Source organism: Geotrypetes seraphini, chromosome 6, assembly GCF_902459505.1.
Source record: "Geotrypetes seraphini chromosome 6, aGeoSer1.1, whole genome shotgun sequence".
Lineage (NCBI taxonomy): Eukaryota > Metazoa > Chordata > Amphibia > Gymnophiona > Dermophiidae > Geotrypetes > Geotrypetes seraphini.
The window spans coordinates 180,907,944-180,921,058 of record NC_047089.1 but is presented as its reverse complement, the minus strand read 5'-3'; positions in this window follow the sequence as shown (position 1 = coordinate 180,921,058).

Sequence of the window (13,115 nt, the reverse complement as noted above, 5' to 3'; positions counted from 1 at the left end):
GCTGTCATCTGCCGAATCCTACTGCCGCCACTGCTTAATGCGCAGCCTGAAGAGCCGCCGAAAAACCCGCCGGACTTTAAACAAAAAAAAACCCCCAGCAAGCAACTCGTCTCGAACCCGGCTTCCCTCCGAAACCGGAAGTTACGTCGGGGGGAGGGGGGTAGAGAAGAGAAGCCGGCATGGATCATAAGAGCCCCGGAGCATGCGGGAGATAAGCCAGCCACGGAGGGAAGCTTACTTGCTCTTGCTTACTTCGGCCCTTTCTCGCTGCCGGGTCCTGCCTACTTTCTGTTTCCGTGAAGGCAGGACCCGGCAGCGAGAAAGGCCCGAAGTAAGCAAGAGCAGCAAGTTGTAAACTTCCCTCTGTCGCTGCCCTTTGGGAGATAGGTCAGCGACCAAGGGAAACTTGCAAATTGCCTTTGTCTGTAGTGAATCTGCCGGGTGTGTGAGACGGGGGGGGGGAATGGGAGGAGTAATGCTGCTGCACCCAATTAGGGGGGAGAGGAAAAAAATGCTGATTCTACTGTACCCAATTGGGGGGGAGAAAGAGAAATGCTGATGATACTGCTGTACCCAGTGGGGGGAGGGGGAAGAGAAATACTGCTGCACCCATTTGGGGAGAGAGAGGGAAGGAGGGAGAAGGAAGATCAGGAAAAGGAGGAAAGAGATGCAAAGACCATGGGAGGGAGGGAAAGGAGATACCATACCATGGAGTGGAAGAGAGAGATGTAAGGGCATATGGAGGGGGGGGGGGAAGCAGGGCCAGATTAAAGGATAGGCCCAATAGGCACAGGCCTAGGGCCCGAAATAGTCAGGGGGGGCCTGCCAGTGCTGTGCTTTGGGGCCTCACCCTTGCTGGATTTGCTGGCAGCAGCAGCAGCCTCATCATCATCCCGGGCGACCCCCAACCCGATCCGACCCTCCTATCTCTCCCTCCTTCCCTCATCAGTGACGTGCCAGAGGGAATCACGGCAGGAGAAAGCCCTGAAGCAGCCTGCTTAGAGTAGAGCAGTTCTGTTTAGAGTCTCGTGATGGGAGGGAGGGAGAGATAGGAGGGTCATGGGGGGGGAGAGTAGCAGTTTGCCCCGGGTGTTCGACCTGGCGTCATGAACTTCTTCGGCTAGCATTAGCATTTACAATTCACTGCTGTTGCCAGCTTCAGGCCTTCCTCTCTGCCGGGTCCTGCCTACTTCTGTTTCCATGAAGGCAGTACCCGACAGAGAAGAAGGCCCGAAGCTGGCAACAGCAGCGAATTGTGAATGCTGTTGCCTGAAGAAGTTCATGACGCCAGGTCATGGGTGACAGAAGGAGGAAAGGAAGCAGAGGGGGGAGAGACTTGCTGCACCCAAATGGAAGGAGAAAGAAGAGGGAATAAAACGAGATGCCAGGGATTGGAGGGAAGGGAGGGAGGAAGAGATGCCAGGGCATGGAGGGAAGGGAGAGATGGAAGAAAAGGAAAGGAGTGAGATGCTAGAGAATCAGGGAAGGGAAGATACCAGACTGTAGGGTGCGAAGGAAAGAAAGGAGAAGAGAGAGATGCCAGAGCATAGGGGACGGGGTGGTGACAGAGAGAGAAAAATGGAGAGGTGGCAGAGCTGAAATCAATCATGTACAAAGGAGAAGAGAAGAGGCACAGGAAAGAGAGTTTATTGAAGGAGCATAAAAAGAGGGAAGATGCCGTATGGAACGGGGAGAGGGCGGACAGTGGATGGAAGGGGCTGATGCTGTATGGAAAACAGAGCGGAAGATGCTGGGTAGAAAGAAGAGTGAAGACAAGATGATTAAAGCAAAAACGACAAAAGGTAGAAAAAATTGTTTTGTTGCTTTACGTAGAATCAAGTAGTATTGTATCTATTGATTAAAGTTTATAAATAGGAAATGGAAATAAGGCAGTTTTTTGGGGACTAAACCCCTTTCCTCAGGTCAGGACAGGATACCATAACAGCAGGGGTGCCCAAATGGTCGAGCGCGATCAACCAGTAGATCGCAAAGGCAATGTGAGCCGATCGCGTTGCCTTGGCAATCTTTTTCTTCCTGCCTCCCTGAGCCAGGCCAGGCACATAGAAGCGCCGGACTAACAAGACTTCACTTCCGACGTCAATTCTGACGTCAGAGAGGAAGTTCTGGGCCAGCCAATCACTGCCTGGCTGGCCTGGAACTTCCTCTTTGTCGTTAGAATTGACATCAGAGGTGAAGTCTTGTGAGTCCGGCACTTGTACATTCCTGGCCTGGCTCGTGGAAGCAGGGAGAAATCGGCATGGTGGCTTAGGGGGTAGGGAAAGAATCGGGGAAGTGGAGAAATTGGCGCGATGGCTTGGGGGGGCAGGTGGAGAGAGAAAGAAAGAGAGACAGAAAGAAAAGGGGAGGGGCAGAAAGGAAAAAATATTGGATTTATAGTCAGAAGAAGGAAATGCAAACAGAGACTCATGAAATCACCAGACAAAAGGGTAGGAAAAATGATTTTATTTTCAGTTTAGTGATCAAAATGTGTCTGTTTAGAGAATTTATATCTGCAATAGCGGTTTTTAGCGCAGGGAGCCTATGAGCATCGAGAGCAGCACAGTGCATTCAGTGCATCTCCCTGCTCTAAAAAACGCTATTGCGATTTAGTAAAAAGGGAGGGGATATATTTGTCTATTTTTGTATAGTTGTTCCTGAGGTGACATTGCATAGAATCGTCTGACTTGACCTCTTTGAAAACCCGCGGAATATAAATGATAATTAACATTTTCTCTGCATACAGTGTGCTTTGTGGTTTTTAAAAAAAATTTATTGCTGGTAGATCATTTTGACTTGGTCATTTTAAAAGTAGCTCGCAAGCCCAAAAAGTGTGGGCACCCCTGCTGTAGAGCCATTTCTTGTAGGACTGGATGAGCTATATTTATCTTTTTTTTTTAGTTGTTTAAATTCATGCAGAAATAAATGGCTAGATTGAACCTAATGACTTCATTAACGCCTGTCCCTTTTTTTTAACTTCTATACCATTTGAAAGAGGGAAAATACTTCTTAAATTTAGTAAAAATATTCTGGCACAAGTGTCAAACCTTAAAAAAGGAAGTCATATTGAGCATTGGAAAATAATAATAATAATTAACTAATAAAAATAAGGCTCCTTTTACTAAGTTACGATAGTGGCTTTAGCGTACGCCATGCGCGCTAGATGCTAATGCCAGCATTGAGCTGGTGTTATTTTTCCCACGTAGAGCAGGGGTTTGTGCGCGCTAGACATATGTTAGTTTAGAATAGATAGGTATAGATTAGTTTAGTTTAGGTTAGGTTAGGGCCCTGCTGAAAGAGTCTACTTGACGTGGTTGCAGGCTTACAAATCTTTTGGTCAAAGAGTGCGGTGACAGAGAAAAGTATGTGTGTATTCGGCCCATGGAAGTAGGGGGGGGGGTCGGGGGGGGAAGAGGTGTTGGGGGGGGGCCAATAGGATTGCTCAGTAAGGGGCCCAGAAATTTCTGATGGCGGCCCTGTGGTGCCCGAGGCAGTCTGTCCCCTTTGCTGCTTCCCCCCCTTACTATGCCACTGCACACACACAAATGTACATTCATGATATATTTGACTACTTTCCTACTGGAGAAACAAAATATGGGCTAATACTTGGCAATTAAGCTTTAATGTGAAAGAGATTTGGATTTAGCTCACACCTTTTCCAGTTAATATGCAGAGTGATGCATTTTGGGTGTAGAAGGATAGGAGGTGGTGGATAGGAGGAGAGAAGCTGATGTGCATGGACCAGGATGAGGGCCTCAAGGTGAGAGTGTCCAAGAATGTCAAGGTGGTTAAACAATGTGACAAGGTGGTGGCCAAAGGCAGAAGTATGATAGGCTGCAGAGAGAGTAATAAAAAGCAGAAAGAGGTAATAATGCCCCTGTATACATCATTGCTGAAGCCCCACTTGGAGTACTCCATTCAGTTTTGGAGGCTGTATCATGTTAAGGATATAAAAAGACTTGAAACCATTCAGATGTTCACATCAGCCTTGAATTTGCTGCAGTCACATCCTTCTTCCCTTTCCAACATCCATTCTCCTGACCTTCCAGCTCCCATCAAGCCCTTCTTACTTCATCCTAAAATCTCAGGTGGAACCTGCACATACTCCTTCTTCTGACGCATCTCCCTTCCCCTGTCTCACCCTCTCAATCCTCATTCAACTCCCATAGATTTTTCTTCCTTCTCTGAATCACGGAGAAAGAAACCGCACAACTTCTGTCCTTGGCCAAGCCTACTACATGCTCCTCTGACCCTATTCCCACCTCTCTTCTTGATCCCTGCTATCTGTCACATCCTCAACCTATCCATTTCCACTGCAACTGTTCCTGATGCCTTCAAACATGCAGTGGTTAAGCTACGTCTCAAAAAACCCTTGCTGGACCCTATCTGCCCTTTCAACTATTGCTGTTTCACTTCTTCCATCCATGCTACTCGAGCGTACTGTCCTCCCTTGCTGCCTTGACTTCCTTTCATCTTGACAGACTCTTGTTTATCTACAATCTGGCTTTTGCTCCCTAAACTCCACAGACTGCCCTTACTAAAGTTTGCAGTGACATGTTCCTGGCCAGATCTCAGGGCCTTTACTCTATCCTCATCTTTCTTGACCTAACTGCTGCTTTTGATACTGTTAATCACTGCTTACTCCTTGATATGCTATCCTCGCTTGGAATCCGCAAATCTGTCCTTTTCTGGTTTGCCTCCTACCTCTCCCTCCACACTTTTAGTGTATGTGTTGGTGGGTCCTTCTCCGCTGCTATTCCGCTAGTGGTTGGTGTACCCCAGGGCTCTGTCTTAGGACCTCTTCCCTCAGTGCCCTGATCTCCTCCTATGGCTTCCAGTATCACCTAAATGCTGATGATTCCCAGATCTACCTCTCTACATCTGAGATTTCACCTAAAATCCAAGAAAAAGTCTTAGCCTGTTTGGCTAATATTGCTGCTAAAACTAAACATGTCCAAGACTGAACTGTTCCTCATTCCTCCTAAACCCTCTGCTCCTCTCCCTCTGTTCTCCATCTCTGTAAACAATACTGTTATCATTCCTGTCTCCTCTGCTCGCTTTGGAGTTGTCTTTGACTCCGACCTTTAATTTCTACCCACATCCAACAAACTGCTAAAGCCTGTCACTTTTATCTCTACATCACCAAAATTTGCCCCTTCCTCTCTGAGCACAGTATCTGCCCTTGTCCACACTCTCAAAACCTCACAATTAGACTATTGCAATCTACTGCTAACATGTCTCTCGCTGAACTGCCTCTCCCCCCTGGCCCTAAGCAACTGTATCTCAGCTCACAGTGGCAGCAGCATGGATAAAGCAGTCAGGGGCGGGACTTTTTGTTGGAGGCTCATTTGTCATGGGCCAAATTGTGGATGGGCCCTTTTGGTCAGGGACTTTTTTTGTCAGGGCTATTTTATGTTCAGGCTCATTTGTCATGGGTATTTTGGCCTGGTACCATCCAAATAATGAACTTGTGAAGCCAACATTCATTACACTACTTATGTATGCATGAAAACTGTGAACAAAATGGGAGAGGAATGAAAGATTGCTAATCTTCTTTCTTGTAAATCCACTCTCTACTCCTGGACTAGTGAGTCATTTTCCCATGGTCACCAGATAGCTTGTAGGGAGCTCATTATACAGTCATGAGCCCCTCCCCTCTTATCTCAGGACTGCCCTCCAGGAATCCAGTTTTTTCCTGGTGATCTTGGGAAAATAACTCACTAGTCCAGGAATAGAGTGAGATTGTACAAGAAACAATTACACAGGCCAACAAAAAACAATTTTTCTTGGTGCCTTGGGTTTTTTTTAACCTGTTCTTGGGATTATTTGAGGTGCTGATTCAGAAAATTGCATTGGATAGACCGCATTAGCTCTAGTTTTTTTAGATATGGTTGAATTTATTAATTTTTTAACCACTATTTAAAAGATCTCTTCTGCAGAATTGGGATGAATGGGAAATTGATGTATTTATAATACTCACATTTTTTTGTGTGTATAATAACTTTTGTTTCACAACTATTCATCAACCGTTCTTCCTTTCCTGTAATGTATACTGGCATAAAAATGTAAAGCTCAAATGACATAATTACATAATTATGACATAATTACATAATGACATAATTACATAATTATGTGCAAAAAATTTAGATGATAAACGTGGTTTCCTTAGACTACATAAATTTATATTTCAAAGTTTTCTCAATCTAATTGTCAGCCTAGAGGCCTCTGGGAGATTATATCAATCTGACCCTGGCATGGGAAGGCAGATAGACCCTTAGTGCAGGGAAACTGTTTTAAGTAGCCCTGATTGATATATTTTAAGTTTCAAGTAGCCCTGCTTGAATCATGGCTAGCTAAAAGGTGTTAATGTCTGATTAAGAGGGTGCTTAGGACAATGGTGCACAGATCAAGCCAGAGACTTAATCCCATCAGGTTTCTCACCCTCCTTTGTTAATTAAATTAACCATTGTCTCCAACTAGCCCAATTGCGCAATGTTCTTTTTTCCCTATAATTTGCATATGCTAAATGTAGCTTAGTTAGGGGTTATATTTTTAAGAAAAGGTTTTATTCTATATCTATACCATGTTTATTCTATGCTCCTCATTAGATTCAGTTCACATTTCTGACATAATTTTTTTTATATATACATTCAGTACAGAATTATGGTTTCTCTGAATTGCCATAAGTTATATGCAGCACACAAAAACATATCTTTTTGGAATGTCTGATTAAGAACCTTAAGTACCTGATTATTGTCTGTCTTTTGCCATAACTATTGTTACATGTTGCCACATTCAGTACAGGCAACTAGTCTCTCTCTCTCTCTCTATGCATTCAGTACAGGCAACCTGGTTTCTCTCTCTCTACATTCAGTACAGGCAACATGTTTTCTCTTCCATTTTCTATCTCTTATTTGGATCACACTGGAGTACAGCTGCTGAATGATATCGGGACTCTTTTCATATCCCTCCCTGTATGCACAGACATCATTTCATCTCAAGGGCGAACACCACCAGTTTCCAGTGACTTGACTGATCCTGTGCAAACATCAGATCCTGTGCAAACATCCTTTCATTTCAAGTGTGAACTTCATCAGTTTAAAGAGACTGCCGGTTCCTGCTGGACTAATTCATCTTCATGCACCCTGACTGCAAAGACTTATCCACACATGCTGTACACAATGTTTCCTGTTCATCGGATATAGCCACCTTCCTAAGAACGCTTTGCTGTACAATTCCTCCTATTTAACCTATTCTATGGACATTCCAGACTTTATTTCTTATGCTGTACATCCACTACCTCTTGGAATGGGGAATGAGACATTCCACAAGCTGCTGAACTTTACTGAACTCCATACTTACATTGAACAACTTAAGAAAACTTCCAAAGAAGTGATTCATACTATCACTTTTTTAAAATGGACCGATTGCACAAAATTTAATACAAGACGCTCATGTCTCAGTTTGGGAACTTTTCTTTGGGTATTCGCCCACTGCAAACCACGTATTTAATGTTTTAATTCACCCTATCATTATCTTAATTATTGTACAAATTTTGTTATGTATTATTATGATTTTTCTTTGCTGTAAAGTGAAACACATGTACATTTCTTTACAACGCTTATCATACAAGCTTCCCTCTAACTTTTAAGGCAGTTATACATGTATTTCCAGTATCTTTTCTGACACTTGCTAATTTGGTCCTAATTTGGTTTTAATTTGGCATGGCCTATTGCATTACCATTACCAGGGTCAGATATAATATTATCCCATATCCCATACTTAGATACTCTCTCTTATGACATCTTGGTACCTTTATACCTGAACCTCCTGAAAAAGCTTCATCCATTATGCACGGTTCATTCGCTCAACGACGGGTAAGATATAGGCATACTGGGATCCCCGCCCAGATTATGGCCTATACGACCTAAGACAGAGGTTTGAACTCGTAATGGGAACTGTTTACAACCTATCTTCATAGCTTGGAGATTCTGCAAGACAGGGGACGTACTGTTGGAGGTAAGCAAGGGTACCACAAGCTTGCCCTCATTTCAAAGAATAAAAATAAAAAAATTATGGGAGATGTCAGCCTAGAGGCCTCTGGGAGATTATATCAATCTGACCCTGGCATGGGAAGGCAGATAGACCCTTAGTGCAGGGAAACTGTTTTAAGTAGCCCTGATTGATATATTTTAAGTTTCAAGTAGCCCTGCTTGAATCATGGCTAGCTAAAAGGTGTTAATGTCTGATTAAGAGGGTGCTTAGGACAATGGTGCACAGATCAAGCCAGAGACTTAATCCCATCAGGTTTCTCACCCTCCTTTGTTAATTAAATTAACCATTGTCTCAAACAGTTTACAAATTATAAACAGAAAGACACTGGGAGATACAATATTTTCTCTATTCAGAATAAGATTCCAAGGTATAAAAGCCTGCTCTCTGCAACACACATCTCTCTCTCTTTTTCTATGCAGCTACCAAGACCTCTCTCTCTTTCTATCTAACTACCTCTTGGCTCTTTGCTTGGCACTCTGGTTCTGTCTTGGCTCCCCTTCTCTCGGTCTATCCTTCCCTTTATCTATGGAACACGAAGCTTCCTAGAACTACAAGCTTCTATGTCCCTCTTTACCTCTGACCTCTGTAAGGCAGTGAGACTGCTTGCTCTCTGCTTAAGTGTAATGCTTATAAATATTACTTTTCTGTAAGACTATTTCTATAATATATTCTTTATATAATCACCCCTGGCTGTGCTTCTTATTTGATTCTATCCCTAATGAAACTTCTGTGAAGGAACTGAACCTGGGACCTGGCGTTTGTCAGTACGCCTTTCACTTAACCCCTACCACCTAATATTGTGGGGGCCACTTTCAAACTGACACTAATCTGTTTAAAACAGATGCACCATAGATTTAAATTCTAACGGGTTTTTCAACTTTGTCTTCTGTTACCTGGTTTGTATTTTTGCATACAAATTAGCAGATATAGTGAGAGTGTTTACATATTTCCAACTGTAGTTTTACATCCAAAACATTGGATTGTAAAATGTAAGTAACTTAACTGTTGTTCCGCCACTTATTTCTGTCAAATGGGATGATCAGTGACACTCAGAAAAGCACACAGACAATATAAAAGCATAAACAATAACCCTTTAATATATATATTTATATGAATATAAGAATAAAATAGCTTCACCGTAATCCCAGGCAACGACCAACCCTCACAATTGGGAATCCCTGCAATTGATAGGTGGGTGGACACGGGAGACTGTCCCTTTAGACGTCTTGGATTCTAATGTTAGGGGCAGAGTCCCGTCCTTATAAAGGGTGAAAGCTGCTGAGTTCAAAAGCAAGAACAGCTGGTCCTGCAGTAACTAGCGTCCTTTATTATGATTCAGGCACACCCGGTCCTGGTCTTTTGTTCTTTGTTGTTTGGGCAACCCCCAGGTCAAGGAGGTCAGGATATCAGATACTTGTTGCAGAAACCAGCTTCCCATATGGTTTTACTGTCCTTTTGATGTTGTTTGGGCAACCCCCAGGTCAAAGAGGTCAAGATAGCAGATAAGCAGACTTGTGGATACATGTCAGTAGTATGCTGAGTTTCAGTTACCCCCTGGCCATAGGCATAACAGTCCACCCCTGGATCCTCAAGTCTGCACCTCCCAATAAGAAATCATCCGAATAAAGGGAGAGAGTGTCCGTTTGTATACACAATAGGTAAATCCACAATTAAGAAATGTTAGATTAAGGGATGAAGAAACACCTTTCGTGCAGTAGCACTCCATCCGGTAAAAGCATCCCACCAATGGTGTGCAGTAGTAGCTTCAATATGATCTGCCACTGAATGCAAGTTAAAATTCGTATCTATTTTATGCTGTAGCAAAGTAAGGTTACATTGCTGATTTGCTTTATTTAGGATTGCTATATTTTTTATAGATGGCAATAAAATAATTGGAGTAAGTACATCGGCAAAAGAAAAATTAATATTTACATTTGATATAAATATACTGAAAAGGGAGCTTGAATAGCAGGAATCACAAGTTCAACAGTACTGCTAGCAACACAAACATTTTTATGTGATATTTCTTGTATAAAGGTATAACCTTGCGGTGGAATGGTCCATTGGCACAAATTGTAGGTATGTTGTAAAGAACATGGTTCATAGATGACACGTTTGTTTTATTTTGTTCATCTGTTTGTTGCCCATGACAAGTGGGAAACCCTAATTGGGGTCCCAATGTCAAAGGCATCACCGTAAAAGGACACATTGTTTCATTTCAAAATTACACCATTTTCTATCTAAGGGTACAGAATGTGATGTGGTTTTAAAAAACAAAACACAGTTATCATTGATGACATGTAACATTAACTGATCATATCGTACAGTATTTGGCACCCATTCACCTTCCCATCTAAATACATCTGCTACTCTGGAGCCAAAATATGCTTGTTTGCCAGCCAGTATTTCAGAAACAATAGTATTTACTATACCTCAGGTTAAATTATTTCCTTATGTTCTAAACCTGGTATTCTTGCATTCCCTAATATTTCTTGCTAATTAGGCATTTTACTTGAAAGTATCACGTATAGGGAATCATGGAAATTAATAATCTTATTAATATTATATTTGTGCTCTTACTCATGGCTTACATACATTTAGGGTAGCTTCATATTCACCATCGATCACTGCAGTTATCTGGTATCCCGTTTTTCTTAGCAGGTTTGGTTAGGGTCTGGCTATGCTCCAGTTTCAATAGGCTTGCTATGCCACTCACATGCCTTCACTCACGTAAGAGTCAAGTGCACCACCCCCAGAGACCAGCCCTAATGTGAAGTGGCAGGATATAGGCTCACTTCTATTCCCAAGTCGGTGCCACATAATAGCGTCATGGCACGGCACTGTATGTCTGGTTGCGTGTCATCATCTTCTCGATCTGGTGAAATTTTCTCTTAACCCAGCATGTTAGCCAAATCATAAGAATAAGAGAGCAGAGCTGACCAATTCTATCACAAAGGGATGAAAGTCTATATGGAATAACATTTCCCAGTACGTGATTTTCCAAGGAAAATATTTCATCATGACTGTTTAGCTTCAATGCTTTAGTTACAATAAACACCCCTAGTGATAAAAGAGAAGATAAGAAAAAGAAAAAGAAGAAAAACCACTTTATGTACAGAATGTGATAACATGTGACACAATACTGGTGTGTAAGGTAGTATTTGTTTGAGATAAGAGAAACAACACTACTGCACTTAAAGGTATTCTGTAGGACATTCAGAAAATACACCTTTTTATGTTCTGGACATAATTATTATGTCACTTAAGAGAGACCATAAACACGTACTGATGGTAATACCAAAATAACTTATGTCAGAGATGTGCACTGCACTGTTTATACCTGGTAAGTTAAATAAAGAGACCATTTTTTATTTTATTTAGCAAATATCAAATACCAATGAGCACCATTTTACCAGGTATAAAGCTTTCTAATTTTTTCTCTTCAGATATCCTCTTATAATATAACCCCTAACTAAATTATAATTGGGCTGTATGAGCCATAGCATAAAATCGTTGTAAGCATGGTTTTCATAAGAAACTTTCTTGTATGTGGGGGAATCTTTTTTGGAAAGGGATATGGTACCATTTGGACTAATAGAAGGGGTAGAAAAACTCTGGAAATGGCCAATGTGCGATGTTTATTGGGGTACCCCATAAGCTAAAACAGACAACACATAACAAAAACAGACAAACACAGAGCTCCAGCATGCTTTCTTCCATCGGCAATGATTCAGGGTTGAATTTAATCTGTAAATAAGCACAATATTAATCAAAAGAGTCATAAACAAATTTGGTATCCATTGGATTCCCACTATCAGGTCACAGTGCTGGAAGTATTTTAAATATGGCACAGTGAAATTGGTTCTAATGACCATGTCTGGATGCTAAGCTTCTAAAAGAAAGAGAGATAGAAACTTAAGTTAATTGCTCCATAGTTTTGCTGGTCTCCTTTCTATCTTCTTCCATTTCCAAGCTCTGTCACACAATCATAAGAGAATGCAAGCAGGGACATTTTAATCTATAAAACATACAAGAGAGGTTTACGTGAAGGTACAGTGGTTCACAATGTTCGAGTTTGAGGTAAAAGACACATTTGCAAAATCACTTGGAGTGCAACTTCCTTATACTATCTAACAAAACTTTATACATTATAAAGGTCACTTAGCAATATTTCTACTCTTTTATTGTCCCACCTACCCCATATGTCACCCCAGATGTGAAATATGTTGCCTCCAGAATCCAAAAAGGCCCAAGTTTGTTTTTTACTTTGGGGAGAAGGGAAGTTTACAATCTTCTGTTTAACTTTCTCTATCACCTCTCGGCATCCTTTTGCCCACTTAGTCAATATAGTGTGATAGTTCTACTCCTGCATGCAAGGTATAATTATCTAAATATACTCCTGCATGTAAGGTATAATTATCTAAATGTTCTGCTATAATCTTGTGATAGAAAGTGGGACTATGTAAGTATTTTTGTGGTAGTCTGGTAGATGTATATTGCCTCCCTTGCCAAGGGAATGCAAATTGTTCGGGACATTGCTCCACAATAGGAATAGTAAAAAAAAATGCATTGGTTCATGTTTACAATTTTAGTGGAGATCGGTACTACTATTGGTTTGGATAATTTCCCCACCACTACTGATCTCATAGGAATGTCTGGCAATTTACCAAAACTATAGATTCCATCGGAAAGCTGTAATGTTAACCCTTTAAGGATATCTAGCCCTATTATATTTTAAGGAATCTCATTGATCAATACAGTATATTCCCAAATTGTTAATTGTCCAATTTTAAAATCGGTAATTTTTTTTTCTTCCCGCTTGTATAATTTTCCCCCCAATCCTGATATTTATATTCCTCCACCCCAGTGTCCACTACAGCTTGTACCTTTTGCTCCCCATATTTCCACTAAATATTTATCTCTACATGCGGACGCTGTTCTAATTTGGTCCAGGCAAACACTGAGGCTTGGCATTCACATCATTGATCCTCCCAACACTTCCACCCTTTTTAAATCAGGATAAAGAATGGAAGCAGTTTCCTCAGGAGGAGCCATTGGCACCA